The sequence below is a fragment of the Sciurus vulgaris genome (genome assembly GCF_902686455.1).
Source record: "Sciurus vulgaris genome assembly, chromosome: 12".
NCBI lineage: Eukaryota > Metazoa > Chordata > Mammalia > Rodentia > Sciuridae > Sciurus > Sciurus vulgaris.
The window spans coordinates 34,485,746-34,500,842 of NC_136473.1; the positions used below are offsets into that span (position 1 = coordinate 34,485,746).

The 15,097-nt window shown below is 42.2% G+C and overlaps 1 pseudogene across 1 annotated transcript; it reads left to right on the forward strand.

Moving 5' to 3' along the window:
• Positions 1-945: 945 nt before the first annotated feature.
• On the forward strand, positions 946-2,982 carry LOC306641921 (microtubule-associated protein 10-like; annotated as a pseudogene). Its single transcript has 2 exons — positions 946-978; positions 1,328-2,982. The product of its transcript is annotated as a microtubule-associated protein 10-like (transcript).
• The last annotated feature ends 12,115 nt before the right edge of the window (positions 2,983-15,097 follow it).

Below are 15,097 nucleotides of genomic sequence, written 5' to 3' on the forward strand. Positions count from 1 at the left end.
AGGCATATCTGGGGTTCTGAATGAAGAACAGAGGTATCTGCTTCTCCTGACAGAAATCGTCACTCCAGGAATAAGATGTGGTCTGGAGCCTTGAAATGCAAGCCTCTGGGAATACATGGAGCACAGGGGAGCTGCTGTAGCCTGTTTCTCCAGGAATTTTCAGAGGTGAGGTTCCCAGCTTGTCACAGCAAGCCAGCATCTGACAGGAATTTTAAACTATGGTTGAAGGCTTCGACTTTGCTGTTTCATGTTTTTGATATTAAAACTGCAGATTGTTTCCATCTTTTAAAAAATTTCCTCTTGGAATTGTCTTAATTTAGCTATTTATTACATCCTCACCTTCTTGTTATATACTTTTACATGGGGAATGGAAGCACTAGTGTCAAGAGAACAGGCAGTCCTCAACTCACTACAACTACAGGAGGTACTCACTGTAGGCTGAAAACATCACCCCTAACCTCCTTCACTGTAGTTTACCAAGTCTGGCGCAGATGTGCTCAGAACAGTGGACTGCGGTAGAGCAAAATCCCCTAAGGCAAAGCCCAGTTTATAATCAAGCAACGAAAGTCTTATGTAATTGATTCAATAATTTATAAAAACAACGGTTGTATGGAAAAACTTTCTCACTATTGTAAGATCAAAACTAAACACGACAAATTCCAAGTTGAGGACTGTCTGTATTTCTAAATAAGGGATTGAACTCCATTTCCTCCTAAGTAGCTCCACGCAGGCTCTTCTTTCCTCAGCTTCTGGCAGCAAGCCCTTCCAGTCCTGACTGCCTCATGGTGGTGGGTTTGCACCCCTGGAGGGTGAGGGATATTGGTCGAACAGCCCTCGTAGGATCTTGGAGTTCAGGTTCTGGCTGAACAGACCTCGCAGGTCGCTGGTCGGACTTCAGGGTGAGCATGAGGTCTGACCTGGGTGGCTGTCCCACACCGATCTAGGATGCCAGCTGCAGCGGAGCGGGCAGCGCGGGCGGTGGGGCCTGGGCGAGAAGGGGCTCCCCGAGGGCAGCTGTCCGCACGTGGCCGCGCGCCTTCGATCCTGCGGGGTCACGGAGGGTCCTGCTCACTTCAGCGACCGGCCCGACCCAGGGTTACATGGGACCTGCCGTGATAGGCCTGCTCTGCCCCAGGCCTCGGCGTCCACCGAGCGCCCTGGACCCCGCGCCCTCGGCCTTCTGCCCCGGGGCTTGGCAGCAGGCAGACCCAATCTCCCCAGACTTCTGGTCGCCTCCTCGCCTCTCGCGAGAGCGCGCGCCCGCCACTCCCGGCGGCGGCGCTGCCTGGCAACCGCGATGGCAGTTGAGTGACTCATCTTGCTGGAGCTGCTGGTGGACTAGGTGCGCCTGGAAGCCGCGCCGCCGACCGGCCCCGTCGTGGCCTTCCGGCTACTGGACGTCCCGCCACTTCTGGTGCTCTCGCCCACCAGGCCAACCGCGCTGCCCAGCGGCGCCCTGGGCTTCGGGCGCGGCAAGGCTTGCGTGTTCCGCCTGCGCCGCCCGCGGCTGCCCGCCGCGCCTGCTGGGCGCTTGCTAGGCCCGGCAGCCCGCCGTCCGCGGGCCCGGCAGCCGGGGCACCTTCGCCCTGCTGGACCCGGCGGGCCGGCGCATTGGGGACTTGGCGCTGTTCTGCCGCCTGACGGAGCTGGGCGGCTGCGCCTATGACCCCGCCTGCTCGGCCTCCACTGCCCTCGGCGCCCCGGACCTCGCTGACCCAGCCCCGGACTGCGGCCCCCGGGACCCCGCCGGACCGGCCCGGGACCTCGGTCCCCAGAACGCGGCCCCCGCCGCCCTCGACCCCGCCGCCCTCGACCCCACCGCGGCGCGGGAAGGAACCCCCAGCCCTGCCAGTGCGGAGAACAGCAAACCTGGCCGTGCGGAGCCTGCGCACAGCAGTGTCAGCACCATCAGCACCTCCAGTGAGGAAGACGCCGAGCTGGACCTGGAAACCAGCACTTTTTGCCCTCCTCCTCTGTATTACACTCACTTGACCCAAGGAAGGACGCTTCCTGCAGGCGTCAAAATCACCATTGTGTCCCACAGGGACGGACCTGAGGAGCTGGTTGATGCCTTGCCGGAAAAAGTATTTGTAAACCCTCCAACACATCTGTGTCCTCCAGAAGGTACAGATTCTGCAACACAGGAGACTCCTTCGGTGCTTTTGAGTCTACCAGGGAGTCAGGATGTAGGATCCCTTAATGAATCTACATGTTGCCCGCAAACTGAGCAAAATACAACCAATACAGTAAGGCAGCTTCCTTTGCTGAATGCTTTGTTAATTGAGCTGTCCTTGTTATACAACCAACCCATGGCGAGCCCAACTCATGTGCATCCCCACTTAGCCTGTAAAGAACCAAGGATAAGAAGGTACCAGAATCTTGTGCCAAATCCACGTGTCAGTCTGAATCTAAGAAGGATAAGTTTTCAGTGGGGGACCATTAAAAGCAGTGAGTCTTCAGTGTAGAAAGAACCAAGTTGAAAACCTTAAGAAAGATAAATATTTTGAGAACAGTGGCAGCTGTCAAAAAAGGGTGACTCGGGGGCATCTACGTTATGGCCTAACAAATAAACTCAGACTCCGTTTAAGGCAGACAAATCCTGACATGTTGGTAGTACATGAAAAGAGAAAATAGTACAGAAAAATGCAAGCACAAACGTTGGGTACAAGTACAAAATTAAGAATTCCATCCTCTAAAGTTAAATACTTTAAAGTTTAATACTTTGCAGAACAAAGTCAGAAGCCACATCAGCTGCCTAGAGATAAGTATTTAGATTCAGATGCATCTTCTGCTGAAAATAGTGATACCTCAAGGCAAATTAGTAAAGTCTTTGATGAGCTCAGCATAACTAAAGAAAAAAGACAATTGATTGTGGTGAAAACAGAATCAGCAGTGGTTCATTGGGAAGAATTATGCGTTCTGCAAATTCCATTTCTATTCCTATTCCTTGAAAAGGAGTTCAGTTTATTGCTTGTCAGTTGAGGTTCAGTGGTTATTTTTGATGTGTGAAAACGTGTTTTCAAATTTAGTGATAATTTATAACTTCTTCCATTGATTTTATACTTTGACTTTATTCTGTGTTCAGATATTTGCATATATTTTCTTCTGAGCTCTAATTTTTTGACTTTGAATATGTGAAGGTCCTAATTTTCCTTGATTTATAATTAATTAATTATATGGTATTATCTCCTGAATGATTATACTAGTAGGTAAGATTTAGAGAGCTGGTAAGAAGAGAAGATGGTGTTCTATGTGGGGGACCAGCATGCATAAAGGATTGATGGACACCAGCATGAAATTCACGGGAGATGGAGAATTTTATCTTGATTGAATAATAGGTTCTGCTACACAGTGATAGTTAAGTAATCCCTTTTACTTTGCTCACTAAGGTTCCCAGCACCAGAGTAAATTCCCAAAGGTAGGAATTGGGCTTTTAATTATTTTGAGTCTTCCTTCATCTGTAGTTATAGCTGTGGCTAATCATCAGCCAGACTTATTGGCGGCTTGGTGAGATTTCTAAACTCTTTATCCCCAGTCATCCAGTCCAATAGGTGAGTTTCAGATCCTTATTTGTTCTAACTTGGATAAAATACGTGGAGAGTTGTATAGAATGACAGTACATGAACCAAGATTTGCAAGATTTTTCTTTTCTCATTTTTAACCTAAATTAAAAAAAAAAAAAAAAAAGACTTGGTCAAGACCAAGGTATTCTTTCTGACTTTCTTCAGGAATCAGTCATGCCAAGCAGAAAGTGACTTCAGGATGGGTATCGTGAGGTTGGAGTGCTGACCCTTCATGCATTTTCTTATTTTCCAAACAGTTCCTAGGTTTATTATACTAATAAGATACAGCCATTTAGAAAAGGTTAGAAAATTCAGATAAGAGCTTTTGCTTTAAAATATGTATGAAGGAAATGTTATGGTCCTTTCCTCCCAAAATCCCACTGAAAAGAGAGGTATAAAAATAACAACCTAAAGTTCACAGAAAATACCAGTGGTGGACAAGACAGTTGGAGGAACTTCTGGAAGATCAAAGCAGATGGGACTAAGTTGATGAAAAATGGGGCTAGAAATCCCCCCTTCGGGGCTGTGGTTGTGGTCCAGTGGCAGAGCACTTGCCTAGTATGTGTGAGGCACCAGGTTCGAGACCCAGCACCACATGTAAAGAAATAAAACAAAGGTCCATCAGCAACTGAAAAGAAATCCACCCTTCGGCATTGCCAGGAGGGCACTGCCTGAAGAATACTCCATGAATCAGAGAGCACATCTACCAAGCCAGCAGTAGCAGAAGGCTTCTCCAAGTGCTAAGTTAAGTTGGGTATGGCTTTGTGCAGGGTGTCAGCACGGTGGGGACACAATAACTGCCTTTCACTCAGGAGGAAAGGGAGCTCTGAGCCAGGGGATGAGTGAAGACCAAATTTTCTAAAATACAAGGAGACTGTACCAGCGCAGGGAGCACCAAATGTTTCCCTGCAAACCTAGGTAAGCGCCCCGTCCGTGGGCTTCATGGTTTCTGTGTATCATGTCTGTCCATGACAGGTACACAAGAATGCTTCCTTTAAGTGCCTCTGGGATGCCAGTGGAGCCCAGGGGGAAGGAACTGTCCCAGTCCATCATAATAAAGCAGTTCAAAGCTTACAGAATGAGCTGGAGATGATGGAACTTGGCTTGGATCAGATATTGAGTAGAAGAACGCTTGGCAACAGGACTCTGGGTTTTAGAGGAGAGACTGTGTTTGTCCCAGAACTGGGCAGGGTAGATTAGACAAGCTCCCAGCTCCTGCGATAGTGAAACAACAGCCAAAGATTGATGTTGGAGAGACAGCATGGAATGGAGTGGCCCCTGAATCAGGAGTCGGTCATGACTGCTTGAAAGAATGTGTGTGTGTTTCATTTCCTTTTTGTCTTCACCTTGGTTTTAATTCAGCTCTTTTTGAAGGATCTAGTTCTGTTAAAGCAATGGGGAATGGATTTGTTCGTGGCTCATAATTGATTTGAAATCCTAGAGGAGGAGCCACAAGTCCCCAGAGTCTGTATGCCCATATACTGAGAAAAACATGCAGGGACTCTTAGAAGCCCTTCCTTTCTACCCAGAGATTTCTCCTTCAGCTGTCTGCTAAAACCTCAGAGGGCTTTGCATTTTCTTTTATCAAGGGAAGCTGTTCAATTGTAGTCTCACACCCATCAACTGCCTCTCAGAACTTGTGATTTCAGTATCAACTGGAGTGAATTGGGACTGATTTCCGGACCTAGGATAATGAAACAATGGGTTGCTGTAGATGTAGAGGAGCCTGTGGTTGCATTGTTCTGGAAATGGTTTCTTGCATATTAAGAATCTGTGAAAATGTTTGCAGGTACTTTGGGACAGCATTTATTAGCCTGAGGTGAAAGATCTTTCTAATCTGAGAATGTCCTGAGTGTGGACATGTGCTGCTTGTTGCCAATGCACCCTGTTCCCTGTGGTGGCCTTGCCTGCAGCCAAGTGCTCAGAAGGGCGGCCTCAAGTTTCCCAGGTTAAACCTTCCATTCCAGCTGCTTTTCTACATGTCTGATTTCTTGGGACTGCTCTCCTGCCTCCCTGATCACCTCTAAGAGTGAGTGTGAGAGCTTCTTACTCAAATTATGACCTTGCTCCTTAATGAAAATGAGGGGTACTAAAAAAAATTACTTGATGTCATCTTTGTTGTTATTACTTCAGCACTATTGCCCCCTTACCTGGGTGAGCACTTCCCAGCACACGAGGCCTTTCACAACTTTGTTTTGTCTTTACAAGAGTTCAGCAAACTTAGATGAAGAAAGGAGGCTATTTCAATATTCATTGCCTATCTCACATCCACAGAGAACTGACCAAGAAAATTCATGTTCCTTCAATACTTACATAACTTCCACAAGCAGGGTGGACAACAGTAGTGTATAAAGAGATAAAATCAGAATTTTAAGCTGGCTGTGGTGTCACATGCCTATAATCCCAGTGGTTTGGGAGGCTGAGGCAGGAGGATAGTGAGTCAAAAGCTATATCATCAACAGGGAAGCACCAAGCAACTCAGTGAGACCCTGTCTCTAAATAAAATACAAAAGAGGACTGGAAATGTGTGCCCTGAGTTTAATCCCCAGTACCCCCCTAACACATGCCAAAAAATCCCAATTTTATGCTAATTTCCTGAAGTAAGCACCATCATCATGAAATCAGCCCTCTTGACTGATTTCTGTGTAGAAAACATCTTGTTGACTATTTGCTCAGTGTTGCACAGGGGTCTCCAGAACCTGTTCCTATTTTTGACTGAACTTTATGCCTGTTACTCAGCAATTTCCATTTCCCCTCATGCCAATGTTGAGAGCCCATCCCACTCTGATTATACCCATCTCACCGTTTTAGATTCCTCACATTGTCGAATCTGCAGTATCTTCTGTGACCCAGAGTTCACCCAGGTTGTATATTGCAGAATGCCCTTACTTTTTAAATGTAAAAGGTATTCCAGTGTATGGGTGTTATGTTGTCTTTATCCATTCATCTGCCAGTGGACATTTAGGCTGCTTACTTGTCTTGTTATTGTGATTAATGCTGCTGTGAAAATACAAGTGTCGATATCTACACAAAATCCTTATTTCAATTCTTTTGGATAAATACCTAGGGTGGCCCTCCCTTTTATTTTTGTCTTCTATTTTTATCTTCCTACTAAACTAATCAATCATTTTTATTGTACCAGTTTTTATGGTTTCCTACATCAAAAGGAAGCATCAAAGCCAGGTACAGTGGTGTGTATCTGTAGTCCCAGAGACTCCAGAGACTGAGGTGGAGGGATTGTAAATTCAGGGCCAACCTGGACAACTTAGACTCTGTCTCAAATTTTTAAAAAATAATAATAAGAGCTGGGATTGTGGCTTAGTGGTAGAGTGCCCCTGAGTTCAACCCTAAGTGCTGGGGGGCAGGGGGAGCATCCATCTCATGCAGAGAATATGTACTATCATAAATCTAGGTGTAGTATTAAAAATGAGCAAAAATTGTTAGTTAGATGGTGGTTAGAAACAAAAACATGAGTTTATAGGAATTTGGAGCTAGAAAATACACATCATTTATTTCAACTCCTTCATTTTATAAATAAAGTACACAGTCCAGGAAAAAGGAGTTTCTTAGTCTTTCCCCCTTACTTCCAGGTTCTTTCCATTAGAAAATACCATTTCATGTGTTGAATGGGAAGGTAGCAAACCCAAATTGTGTGTGTGGCAGACATTCTGCACCACTTATGTGGAGAACATTAACAGAATGTTAGCTTATTTGGAGATGTGGGAATGCATCCTCTGTTCCTATAAGGGCATCCTGTCAGGACTAGGTCAGGCCAACCTGTTGAGTGTGGGCTCCCTCCACTCACTTCCTACCCACCTTGGTCACTCTTCTACACCTGGAAAGTGGAGAAAGAGTAGTACCACTGGATTACCAGGATTGAGTGAGGTTTGTTGTAGGTGGAATCAGCACATTGCTTGTCCCTGTCAGAACCAGCTGGCCCTCCTTTCTTCTCCAGATTCTTGGCTGACACACTTTGAAGCCAGTGAGACCTGAGGAGAGGGTCAGGTTAGCAGCATGTGGACCCCTGTCTGTGCAGGGCTACCTCGAGAATGTAGAAGAGTTACAGCTGATTTGTTGTGCACAATGGAAAATATAAAGCTGGTAAGACACCACAGCAAATCAAGAGAGAGGCTCTGGAGCGAAGGAGCGGGCTTTCTGTGTGGCACATTTGGAAAGGCCCTGGTCCTGCAGGCTGTAAGCCAGCCATGGTCATCTAAGCTGGTCAGGGCACATTGCATCACCCAGAGGCCTTCTGTTGGGTCCTCCAGCACACGTCGAATTCACCGCCCCTTCTGTGCAGAGCTGGTGCTTGTCATACTTGGGCATACTGCCTTGGGGGTGACTTGCTTCCTGTTTAGAATCTGGACATTATCTTTTAAAATTTAATTTTACAGTCTGAACTACAGTGCCTTCATTTCATACTACTGATAAATTTGGCTTCTAAAATGTAGATGGAGGGACTCATAGCACCTCATTGCCAGAGCTAATGTAATTCTACCTACATTGTTTTCAGTGCAGAATACCAAATTATTGAAAAACAATCATACTTTATTTCTGTTTATTCTGTCAGGTAAGGTTGTTTCTGTGGAGTTTGTGAAGACTGCCTCTGGAATGTTTCTCTACACTAGTTTTAGACTTCTGCAGTTGGGCTGCATCCTCACATGGATTTTTGGCTGGTGTTCTGGACATGTGCATGTATAACAGTCTGGCGAACTTCACTGTTGGGGCACACATATAATGACACCCCTTTTCACACCAAAAGATGCTCTTCTCACACTTCCATGTTGGCAGGAAACCCGGCACCAGCTCTGAACTCCACTGCCATGTGGCTTCTTCCTGCTTAGTGCCTACTGGTGCCAGGTCTTGTGACCTGCCCATCAGTTGCCTTGGCTTTCAACTTCTGTGGCTTCCACTGCTGTGACAGTGACAGTGTTGCTTTTGAAGACCTGTCATGCCAGTCATGATTCTTGCACAGGGCACCTGTGCAGGTGTGATTTGGGGTTTTACTTGGGAGCTCGCCTTCATGAGGTGGAGGGCCTGGAGACATGTGTAATGACGGTCCTACTCCAGGTTCTGTTTTCCAAGTGTTTCTTGGGCTCTTTAAGGTTCATACCCACCAGAGAACTCTGAGTATCTGAAGACATCAGCCTCATCAGCATGTCTCATAGTTCTGATCACCTAATGGTAAGGGGCCGTGGGCTTGATCTTGCTCCCCTCTGAAGTCTTCCTAGGCCTGTATATCTTACTTTTTCTTTTCTTGGTCTCTGTCCAATCACAGAAAGGATTTCAGATTTTTTTTTTTTTTTTTTTTTTGGTACCAGGAATTGAACCCAAGAGTACTTAACCACTGAGTCACATCTACAACCCTTTTTAATCTTTTTTAAAATTTTGAGACAGGTTCTAACTAAATTGCTTAGGGTCTAGGTTGCTGAAGCTGGCCTTAAACTTGTGATCCTCCTGCCTCAGCCTCCCAAGGCTTTGGGCTTTCAGGCATGTGCCACAGTGCCAGGATTTCAGATTCTTAAGGTTGATGAAAATGATTCTTATATTTACACAACCAAAAGTAACTTTCGTAGTTTGTAGGAAGAGTAGAAGATTTTTTTTTTTCCTGAAGAGTTTTCTGTGTCTCTTTATGTTCTTTCCCATGGGAGAAGAGCTGGCAGCACTAACCTAACATGAGTCAATCAGCCTTACCTGCCCTGGCCGCCTCTGCAAGTGTATATGTGGAGCATGTCTTACTTGTTTCCTTCCCCCAGTCACCACAAGGAGCCTACCACAGTACTTCCCATAAAATATATTTTCTCAGTTAATTTGTGCTACTGTAACAAAATGCCATAAACTGGGAAACATATAAGGAAGAGAAATTTGTTTCTAATTGACCTGGAGGCTGCTGGGGGTGCCAGGAGGCTCAGCATCTGTTAAGGACCTCATCCACCTCCAAGTTAGCACCTTAGTGCCCTTATCCTCCTTTAACAGGCTGACAGATTTGACTCCATGGACAAGTTATAGGCCAGGCTATATGGACAATGACTAAAGAGACTCCATTTTGCTCTGAGACTCCCAAGTTATTTAGGAAATGCTTCTCCCATGGGAACACCCCCATCTGTACCCATCAACAGTTTCTTAGCTGTACAAAATGACAATTCTTATATGATAAAAAACTGTTCTTTTTTGATTCCTGGTTTTCGTAAACAATGCACCATGTTAACAGTGATGTCAAAAGTGATTGTATGGAAGTTAGTAACCACTCTTTAGTTTGTACCTAGGTAAGGGCAATTTTGACCCACTTCCCCCTCTGCTGATGATTTCATGATGTTAACTTGTAATTTTGAATTATAGCAACAGACACTTGTAATTGATGTACTGAGTTTTGGTAACCCTGTAACCCTATAGTCAGGGCTGTTCTCCCAATAGCCATTTTTGGGGCATTGTGTGATACAATCAGCTGGCTGGCTAATAAAGTATCTCAAATTGGGACTTCTCAGTGGTGATCAGTCTGTAAATTGAGCCCCACAACATTTGGAGGGCCCAGAGAGATCCTCACTGCCTGGTGGGTAATCACTGCTCACCACTGACCTGGAAATTCCTGCGGAGGGGAGAGACCACAATGTTGCTGATAGGGGAAGGCCTCTGAGAGACATCCCTCAGCCCCAGGCTGCATGGTCTGTGGAGCCCCGCCCCAGGACTGAACTAAATTCTCAGAGTCACCTGTTTCTGTGCCCCGGGGGGACCGGTAAGTCTGTTTCTGGTGAATCTGTATCTGGAGACTCTGAGGAAGGCTGGACACAGCATAGCTTTCTGAGTCTGGGACTGTGGCAAGATGTTGCCCAGGCTTTCGGGTCAGAAATCAGGAGTGGCCACTTGTCATTGTCTTTGGCGTCTTACCTGTTCTTTGTTTGTTTGTCTTTTTCTGTTTTTTTGCTGCCCTTGAGTGTGGACATGGGTTGGTCTCCCTCATGTTCATCATGGACCCCCTTCAATGCATATTGACCAATTTCCAGGAATTCCAGAGAATGGCCACTGACAACAGGAGCTGGTATGACATCTATTCTCTCTCTAAATGCTATACAAGAGAATTACCAACTTTCACCGTCAGATGGTCCCTTTAGGGGACCACCAAATTGTCTTTGGGCTGCCTGGACATCCTGATCAAATGTCTTATATTCAGTTTAAAAAAAAATGGTTAAAAAGGTTTTTAACCAGGTTCACTAAAACTTACATTGAAATGTAAACTGCTGCCAACAGAAACTCCCAACTATCGAAGTTGGTCCACCAAAATGCCAGGCTAACATTTTCATGGGTGCTATACAAGAGACCAGAAAAACCAGTTTAGAACAAGACCCCAATCTGAGGGGGCTCTCCCAGGGAGAACAATGGAAGCAGCTCCCTTGCCGTCTTTTCAGGAAATTCCTTCAGGGAGGGATGGGGCATAACTTTTGTCTATATTCTTTGAATTCTTTTCATCTCTGATGAGCTGAACCACATCAGGATGGTGGTCAAAAATACTTTTAAAATTCTATTTTTTAAGTTCATCATTTTAGTCTGGTGCACCTAGGTTAATTTTTTGATCAGACCTATTCTATACAACTAAAAAGTTTTTCTAATGCTCTGTTTCATTCAGAGGCCTGTGTACAGGGTTGAAAACCTAATGGATTTTAAAATATAAGCCACAAGGCCTTTGTCCATCTGTTTATTTTATGTATATGTACACCAGTGTATTGTCACATTTACATATGTTTAGTACCAAAATTGACATATGAGCTCATAAATTAAAATTTAAAAAATGGATCCAAATGCTTTTGGTTCACATGATTTAAAAGATTTTTTAATTGGGTGTACAAAAGTATGACTTTCAAGTTACTAACAGTTTTGTTTCTAGTGGTCAAAAAATGATAAAAATGTTAATTTTATAAAATGTCTAATATCCATTGTTTCTAGATTTTTCTTCAACAGTGAAGAAATTACTGATGCTGCCCAATATATTTCTCTAGTATCTGGTAACTGGTTTAAAAAAACAAATTGGATTTGACTTACATGGGATTGATCATGGATGTTTGTTAGAGATATCTGATTGATTTACAGAGTTAAAATGCTAACTGTTAAATATAACATCAAGTACTCTTAGCTCCTTAAATTCCATAGGGTAACATACTTAAAACATTATTGGTGTTTTTATAAATTAATAAATAAAAAAGGTTTAAAATGACTTTATGTCATCACTATAAACAAGGTTACTAAAAATCTCAACAGGTATAATTCTAGATAAAGGATCCAAAAGTTTCAACTACATTTTACATAAATTTCTATAAATAACAAATTATTTCATCTTGTTAAAATGGAGTAATTTATCTAAATTTAGAAATTTACAAGGATTGTTTCAGAGTATAATTTTTTTTTAAAAAAGGGATCAACAGATTAAATTAAAAGACTCTAGACATAAAAATATATTTAGTAAAAAATGTTTCTAGATTAAAAAAGTATGTGATAAAATAAAGCTGTCATACATCTAAACAATCAACAAGAGGGTCTAATTAAGTTATTTTAAAAAGTGTAAATTAAGGGTAAATTTTAAAAGCTTTATGTGTATATATAAGTAACACAACAGTTAAAACTATTCAAGGTTTTCCTTAAGGTCAAATATCAATGCACTGATATAAACCAAAGTTCAGTCTATATGCTAAAATGACAAATAATTCTTGAAATATTAATTTACTTATAACATTATATCTGTTAAGTTTTATTCTCTAGAACTACTAGTCTTAAAGATCAGGGGTTTATACAACTGGTTAAACAGAAACTGTTATTTTAGAGTATTGAACTATATTACAAAGTCTAAATTTTTTTAAAGGCTAAACTTGGTTAATATAAAAACATCAATGTAATTATGATTCTATTACTTTTTATATATTAAATGTGTTATATCTTCCAGGTATACAAGTCTTTAAAATGAAAGGTTTAAAAGAACATTTTATCAAGCTGGTGTTCTCCAACCTAAAGTTGTAATGGTAATTTTAAACTTATAAGAATAGCAAATTTTATTGGGGATTTATCATTTAATGTTCTGTAACTGGACCTGAACCTTATGTTACCTTATACATTGGGATTAAAATGTAAATATAGTTCTAAAAGTTAATGAGAGACCGATTTGTTTACAGGTTAATGTTATGAAACATAAAAACATTTTGCCACTTTACTACACAAAAGAAAAATTAAAAGCTCTCTCAGCTTTCTTTAATTCATGTTTTAGATGTAATATATTGTGTTAACTAACATTCATGTAGACTTAGGAAACAATATATGTAAACTTTGTAAAATTACATTTAAAAAAGAAGACAAAGATCAATTTCAGAACTAGACCACTTTACCTAAGAATTGTGAAGAGCCCCGCCTTATCTAAGATAAGGCTCTGCCTCCCACCTTACTACATGTTAGAGTGACTCCAAAATGAGCCATACTTCAGTTCATTTAAAGTTATATTCAAAAGATTGGGATTTTTTTGTTGTTGTTATAAAATTACTGTGATCTCAAACAGGGGATATAATATGTACTTTAACTGCTACCTGTTAGTGCCTTAACAAAAGTATATTAGGCCATCATCTATAGACAGGTAATCAATAAAAGGGGTAAAAATAACTATGAAATTATACACATTAAAGTTCAAGCCTCTTACTTTAAGACTGATAAGATTGGTTTGCCGGATATTTAACACCAAGACTTAAAAATTAAGATAAAAGGGCCAAAAAAAAAAAAAAAAAAAACAATCACAATATTTGTCTCCTGCCCTCAGTCAGTCTGAATCCAGGGAACAAAAGAACAACTCTAAGGAGCTTTATAACTCTGGGCCACATGACTGCCCAATCAGAGAGATTGATGAGACCACTAGAGGATGAAAAGCCAATCAGTACACCTGCTGCAGAAGAGAGTCATTGGAAAAGGGAGACATCCCTTATGCTTCCAAAGAAAGCCACCTCATCAAGGAGACCCTACCTAGCAAATGGCACTAAAGGAGCTAAGGAGCTACTCTCAAGTTCCCCATGAGTGACACCTATGGGAACTCAGCTGACTCTTATCAACAGATAGAAACAAGGTCAACTTGACCAACTTGATCTTAAACACCTAGCAAAAACAGTTAAAACCAAAACTGTTATGACATTTTTAAAATGTCATTCATGGACATTTTAAAAACAACAATATAGTTATTTTAATGTGACTAGAGATGTACACTTGCGTTAGCCCCCCAAAATAGGTAAAACTAGAGGTGACAAAAAAAGATTCTTAGACAAAAATGCCTGATAACTATCAAGAGAAACTGCCAGAGATTAAGTTTTTAGTCAGTTTAAGGTCTACGGATCTTCCTAACCATCGATACAGGTAGGCTTCATCATTATTTGCTAGTATGATTCTCTAGCCCTAAGTGACAAAGATAAAAGGATTTCTAAGCACAGAGGTAATGCCAATAAAAAGATATTTTACAAAAATCAGGTGACATTAGGTAACTTAACTAAACATTGTGTTTACATTCCTGATAACTCCGACAATGTTAAGATTTACAATTAAGGCCTTATCCTCTCCAGCCTCGTTAGGCTTTGTTAGGCCTTGTTATGGGGACGAAATCTCAGCAATTCCACCTCCTGGTAAGAAATTATTGATTTCTGTCATCTTCATGCTATTCATTGACATGTTCCAGATGCTATTTATTTTGTGCTCTTATTTTCCTGTTTCTTTCATAGAATCAGAATTTTACCCCTAGATAGAACCAAATTCTGAAAAGGGACTTCAGACTGCTTGCCCTATCTCATGTGGCCCCCTCTCAACTCTAAGCAACAAGAGGGTCATTGCCCTTTTTTCTTAGAGCAGTAAGAAGTCCCTAAAATGAAAGGGTAATAAAAAAAAATTTAAAAGACAGTCAATATAGATGGGTAATTGGGTTGAATCACAAAAATAAAGGCCAGTTTGGGTCCCAAAATTTGGAGGCAAAAAAACCTCTGAGAAATGAAAATGCTAATGCTTCTAGAGCCCTTCTCCACCCTTAGTAAGATAACCTGCTCCTGCTCCAATCTGTCATTAAGTCTCTCCAACAGGTTCAACTTATGAGAACAAACCCCAAGGGACCACTGATTTCCAACACCCATTCCAGCCAGAAGACTATGTCTATGTCAAATGGGTCCACAAAGAAGGACTAGTACCCACCTGAAATGGAGGGAACCTTACTCACAACATGGATTTATCACATCTGAGTCAAGACAACAGAAAAATGGACAACTCTTAGAGACCCCAACCACCCTCTAAAGATAAGACTGAAAAATGTTAATCATGTTTTTCTTCTTTCTTAGACTATGTTATAAGGCCGGGCTACTAAAACAACATATTTTATCCATCAAATTAATGTGTGTACATGGCCACTACAACCCCTTACTTAATTTAAAAGATAAATCAAGGATTCTTACACCTCTACTATGGTACTTGGGACTTCCTCAGGCCCATATGACAACCATCTGTGGGCCCTGAGGGAACATGGTTTGCTTGTATGTCAG